The sequence below is a fragment of the Sciurus carolinensis genome, chromosome 18, assembly GCF_902686445.1.
Source record: "Sciurus carolinensis chromosome 18, mSciCar1.2, whole genome shotgun sequence".
Lineage (NCBI taxonomy): Eukaryota > Metazoa > Chordata > Mammalia > Rodentia > Sciuridae > Sciurus > Sciurus carolinensis.
In genome coordinates this window covers 7,281,142-7,287,939 of record NC_062230.1, presented here as the reverse complement: position 1 = coordinate 7,287,939, position 6,798 = coordinate 7,281,142, and positions in this window count along the sequence as shown.

Genomic DNA, 6,798 nt, shown 5'->3' with positions numbered 1-6,798 from the left:
GAACCAATAGCTAGCCAGGATGTTCACAGACTGACAAGTAGTTGGGAGGCGGGGAAATGACTGCAACGGAAAGGGCGGGGAGCAGCTTTCAGATTGACAGGCCAGGTTGTGATGCAGCGGAAAGGTTGAGGGAGCCTATGTAAAATAGAAATCGTGATCCGCATGTCATCTTGGGTCTCTTGGGAAGAAAAAATGGGATCATACATGGAGTTGCTGGACACAGAGCAGCCGGATGTGAATACTCAGGACAAACAACCAGCCAACCCAACCAACCAGCCAGTGGAACAACAGTAGCAGCAACATCAATGATGACCAAATGGTTCCCTTGGGTCAGTTCAGTGGCCGTCAGGAAAATGTCATGATGACCCAACTGTCGCGGGTGCGCCTCGGTGAGAGGCAGCGGTGGATTCGTAGCTGGACGGCCCAAGTTCACAGCCTGGCTGCACCACTTCTCAAACGGGTGACCAAGTAACCCGTTTGGACCGGTTACTTACCTGCCTTGGGTCTCGGTCTTCCTACCTGTGAAATGGCCGCGATCGGAGCCTCCCTTTGGGGAGCTGTGTGGCGTGGGCTGACAGGCCCCACGGACTCAGCCCGCCAGGTTCCTGGCATCTGGGGTGGGGTCCGTCAACGTTAGATTTTTTAAATAACTGTGATAACTTGGCCCAGCTCCAGCTGAGCACACTGCTGCACAGGCTGGCCTTCTCCAGAGGCATGAAGAATTGCAGAGAAAGGCATTTAAGATCAGGGCAAAGCAGAACCCCTGAGACCTGCGAAGTGGCTTGATTGTGCTGTGCAGAACAGTCAAATGTAAACCAATTAGCTGAACACCCTAGGAGCCGTCCTGCTGGGAGGATTAGCGCATCAGGAAATGATTCCTTGAAAACATGCTCGACCCCTGCTTGTCTCGGCCTGGGGACAGCTGCTCTGCACAGGCCTGCAGTCACCTCACCAGGGGACAGATCACAACTCAAAGGCACACTTTCTCTTACAGGGACAGCGGGAGAGTCCACCCAGCCCCAGGGGACGTGCAGGCAGGCCCGTCCCCAGGGAAACCAGGCACCGAGGATCCCCATCACCTCTGTCATCAGCCCCATTCTAAGAAAAGGCCAGAGGGGGTTGGCAAATTCCTCTTTGAAAGGAGACCCCTTTTCTGAAGGCTTTGGAAAGGGTGAAAGGGATTCATCAAATTGTTTCTGACAAAGACCATGAAAACAGGAGAATTTAATTTGAAAATTAGGAGCATGTGAAAACGAAAAGGCTCGTTCTGGCCAAGTGACTGGAGGCGATCCCTGCGTTCATATGGGATGTGTTAGGAACGCAAGGAGGGCCGGGAAGCGAGAGACCCTGGCAGCGCTCTGGTCATCCGGCTGCAGTGGACGTGGGACCCAGAGGCCTCCTGGGGAGCAGAGCTGGCCGCGGTGGGGACAGTAAAATCAGTTGAGGTTATGGAGTCCTTCTCTGCGCCATACCCTGGGGGAAATCCTTTGCACATAACAACGCATCTGAAGTCCTCAGCAACCTGTGCGCTAGGTACCGCTATAATCATCCTCTCTTTTGGACAAAAGGTAGGCCAAGGCATGGAGACTTCGTAGTTTGAGTCCATCCAGGGTTTGAACTAAGGCAGTGTAGCTTCAGGACCCAATTCCTCACCTCTGCCACTTGATGCATCAATCCCTTTAGCGGGGAAAGCATGATACTTGCTGACTTGGCAGTGAGTCCTGACAATGGAAACAAAGAAAGCTGGTAGCCAGATTGTTCTGTCTTAGAAGAGGGCCTCTAAACAAACACACAGAGTAGTACCAACTTTTTCTTGCTATCACAGGGTACCTGAGGCAGGCTACTTTATGAAGAAAAGAGACCTATTTAGCCCCCAGGTATTTTTGTTCGTTTGTTGCAATGGGGATTGAACCTATGGCCTCAGCTAGACATGCAACCTGGCCCTGGCTCACACTTGTGGAGGGTGAAAGTTGAAGACTGGACAGCCCCGTCCATTTGGGCTCTGGTAAGGGTCCTCTTGGCTGTGTCACATCATGGTAGATGACATCATGGCAGGAATAATTGGGAGAGTGAGCAATCGCTTGGCAAAACAGGAAGTCCAAGAAGGACCCAAGGGTTGGACTTGCTCTTACAATAACTTACTCTTGCAAGAAGTACCTTATTCCCTTCCCAGGCCCTCAGCAGCCTAAAGACCTCCCACCAGGCCCCACCCCTTAAAGGGCCCACAGCCACCCTGAGGACCAGACTTCCAGCACATGAGCCTTTGGGAAGCAAACCACAAAAACCCTTTGTCTTCTTCCCAGCCGCCCTCCTTGACTAATGAAAGTTAAAAAATCAATGCCCATCATCTATTTCAACTATTATCAACCCCTTTCAGCCTCATTGTATTTAACACTATCAATTTTCCCACTCCCGGAGTATTTTAAAGCAAATTCCAGACTTCACGTCCCTTAACCACTACATACGTGTGCCCAGCAGAGAGGGACTCTAAAAACACATAACCGCCATGTCACCAGAACACGTGGTAACAAGAACTATGATGCTTAATGTCATCTAACATCAGGTCCATAACCACATTTCCCTGATTGTCTTAAAGATGTTTTCACATTATGTGTTCAAACCAGGATCCAGGCAAAGGCTGGCAGTTGTATTTGGCTGTTAGACTTTCTAAGTGTTTTCTCTCTCTCTCTCTCTCTTTCTCTTTAAATAAACTTTAAAAATTTTTGGAATAATTTTAGATTGACAAAAAAATACCAAACTAGGGCAGAGAACCCTCAGAAAGTCTTCGCCCACTTGTTTCCTGCGTTTAAAATCTTATACAACCGCCGTACCTTTGTCAAAACTAAGAACTTCGCGTTGGTACAGCACCATTCCCAGCTGTACCAGCTCCAGGGTTTATCTGCATTTCTCTGGTTTTTCCATCAATGTCCAGCATCCAATCTGCTGTGCATTTTAGTAAGTCCCTTTTAATCTATGACCGTCGAACTTATTTTTTTTTTCCCTCCATGCCCTTGATGTTTGGAAAAACGAGGTCAACTAGCCTGTGGAATGTCCTGCATCCAGACTGGGCTGATTGCTTCCTTATGACATTGTTTAGCTTGCTCCTCTGTCCCCTATATTTTCTATAAATTGATGGTTAAAGGTAGTGGTTTGATTGGATCAGGGTTCCAATTTTTTTTTTTTTTTTTTTTGACAGAAATTCTTTGTGGGTGGTCCTGAGTCCTTGCTGTCCCCGCACATTGCAAGGCACAGAAAGTCTGGAGGTGCCACCTTCAGTGACGTTCAGGGACCTTTTTGAATTCAAGTTACACGTTTGTTTGCAAGTCTCTCTAGCACATTTACAAAAACCAAGTTCTGCCTCGGAACCAGTGTTCTTCTTGGAAGAGGCAGGTTTGTCCAGATGCCCCGTGAAGATGTTTTCCTAGTTTACTGTCACAATTCGTCACTCTGCCCTCAAAATAAACTCTCCAAAAGCGGGTCATCAGGGCTGGGGCTGGGGTTCAGTGGCAGAGCGCTTGCCTAGCACGTGTGAGGCACTGGGTTCCATCCTCAGCACTGCATAAAAATAAATGAAATAAAGGTATTGTGTCCACCTACAATGAAAAAATATTATTTAAAAAAGGGTCATCGTTATCAATGGTAAGAACTTTGGAAGAACAAATTAAAAGGGAAGCAAGATAGCGAACCTTTGTCTTGTTCTTCAAAGAGACCACACAATGAGGATGTGCCAGGACTCTGGCTGTGTCCAAAACTAAGAAGTGAAATGTCCTTGGTGGCTTGGCTCGGGTCATTTTGTGGGAGATTTGGCAAAGTGTGAGTCAAACTTGGGATAGTGCCCTCCGCCCCCCACCCTTGGACATGGGTCAAGACCCGGATGCAAGTCCCAGTTGCCGGTTGGACTTGGGTGAATTTGGTGTCCTCAGGTTCAGTGGTGCGGAGGGTGTGCCTCCTTGTTCCAGGGTGCGGCATCCCCACAGCCTGCAAAGTGAATGGCAGTCCCTCCACTTGTGCAATCTGGAACTTGCACACATGTATGCGACTGCCCTGGGAGTTCCAGTTTTATCTTTTTTAATGACCTGCCGCAGTCAGGGGTCCTGAGAAGAAAGAGAATGGGTCCCAGGTGGTTTGAATGAAGACGCTTCAACAAAGTAGCTCTCACAGAGGTGTGGGATGAGGATGGTGCTGTTAGGGCCCAGTGAGGGCTGGAGCAACAGCAGTCACAGAAGGACCTCTGGGGAACCAGAGTGCAGGCTGCCAGTTTCCCTCTCTGTTCTATTGCAGGCACCTCCCTCTGCCATCTGCTCGCTCCCAGTTCCTCCTGTCCTTCCTGGGAGCCCCAAGATCATAGACTGATCTGGACCCTTCACTTGCTCCATTCTGGCCATAACCAGCTTCCCTACACAACCATGTGAGAGTGTTTGCTCTTCCCTCCAATGACAGCATCACCCGCTCCCTCCTCCACTCTGTCAAAACCTCAGTCACTCAGGGCCTCCTTTGGAGGCCGGCCTTAACTTTCCCATCCACAGCAGCGTCTTCCATTACACACGACACCAGGGATCTATATTTTTAATATCTTGATCATTTTCATTGGTGCATCATGATTATGCATGATAATGGGATTTGTTGTGATGTGTACAATGTTCATGGATGTGTGAATCCTCAGTCAGGTTCACTTCCCAGCATTGCTTCTTTCCCTCATGTCCTCCCTCTCCTGGACTTCTTCCTCCATTCTACTGGAGTCCCTTCTATTTTTGTGAAGTCCCTTTTTTTTTAACCTCTTTCTTTTTGGCTTTCACATATGAGAGAAAGCATTTGACCCTTGACTTTCTGGCTTATTTCACTTAACATAATGATCTCCAGTTCCACCTATTTTCCTGCAAATGACATAATTTCTTTTTTCTTCGTGGATGAATAAAACTCCATTGCATATATGTGCACGTCCTTGGTGCCTGTGTGCGTTTCTTTCTGTTGGTGTGTACCTGGGATATACGGCCAGAGGAGGTGGGCATGTTAAGCTTTAGGCAACGTTTTCTTTATTCACTCGTCTGTTGGAGGACAGGCTGGTTCCATAGCTTGGCTGCTAAATACACGGGGAATGCCTGAATTGCCGCCTTTAATTCTTTTGGATAAATACTGAGGAGAAGTATGGCCAGGTCATACGGTGGGTCCATTCCTAGTCCTTTGAGGAAGCTCCATACTGATTTCCCTAGTGGATACCAGGGACTTAAAAATGCAACTCCTGGATTGTTCAAATGTCTGTCGCCTGTCCCTGTGAGCAGGATGCGAGTATCCTGACGCCAGGGTGTGGTCCGTCTTTGTTCACTAAACACAATGGCGACGTCCTTTCCGGTGGTTTTAGCTGAAGTAGAGAACTCTTCTTCCTTCCTTCGTTATCCTATGTGTTTCATTGGGGTAGTTCTTTCAAAGGACCCTCTTGCCACCATGCAGAAAAGCTTCCATTGAAGGGCCTGGCATGTCATAGGCACTTAATGTCTGTCCAGTGCATCAATGAATTGAGGATCCTACAGATGGTGGGGGTGGGCATCAGAGGGTAGAGGAGATGGGAAGGCGCGTAGGGCGGGCTGAATGGAGAGGGGCCTGGCTGGGTTTCCTCCTGGGGTCCTGAAGTCCCGCTCAATGGCATCACTGTCATGGATTTGCCTCCAGCTCTGTCCCTCCAAGAAATATCCTTGCATGTCCTAGATGACCCCATAGTCAACACATCCCCAAATGGATTCTTCTGCCACCTCCATCCAGTCCACTCCCTGCTTCCCAGGCTTAGTTCATGCTGGAAGTGGAGGGCCCACGTGGTGACTAAGAGCTGGACCCTGGACTCAGTGTCTGGATCCAAAGCGCGGCTGTGCCTGCAAGGCCCTGGGCCTCGGCTTCCCCATCTGCCACACGGAGGCAATCATGGGCTCATCTCTCGAGATCATTGGCAGCAATAAGAGAGGAAGCGACTGGCAGTGCAGAGCCGTGTCTGTACCTGGTAGCAGGTGCCACGAGCGTCACCCATTCCGGTGGCTCCGTGTCCTGAGCGGGGACTCAGGGACTGTCTTCCATCCCTCCCCGCTTTGTGGTCCTCTAATCCAGCACCACCCCAGAGAATTAGAACATATACTTTGAATGTGATTTTAAAGCTCTCGAAAGCCACACTCAAAACATTCAAAAGAAAGAAAGTAAAATGAATTTTAATCTTATTTAGTCCCCTCTATGGAAAACATGATAACTTCAACGTGGAATCAATATAAAAAACATTAGTCAGATATTTCACATTCTAAAGGGGGGTTTTGAATGAATGCTGCAAAATCGGGTATGCGTTCGACACGTACAGAGCTCCTCGCTGAGGACCAGCCCTGTGTCAGAAGCCCGAGAGCCACGCGAGGTGGCTGGCCGCCATGTTGGTCGGAGCAGTTCTGAGTGGTGAGTGGATCCTGCGGACTCTGTCGCATCTGCACCCTCCTCACCACCACCATCGACCTCCCAGCTTTGTCCTTCATATGTTGTTAGGGCTTCTGCAAGAGCCTCTGAACCTGTTTAGTGCCTCTGCGTTGTCCACTTGCTGTCCGCTTTTGCAGCCAGAGGAAAGTTCTAGAAGCATGAAACTCATAACTTACTGCCCTCATTTCAGATCCTCCTGGTAGTGTGACTTTGGTCTTCTGCTTCCCTCACAAGGTGTCCACTGCTGGCCACGTTGTCCTTACCCCGTGTCCCCTCTGTTCAGCCACCTTCCGGACCATTCCACGCTCTGTATAACCTCCCCACTTCCTCATCCCTGGGACGGAGCTCACTGAGGGT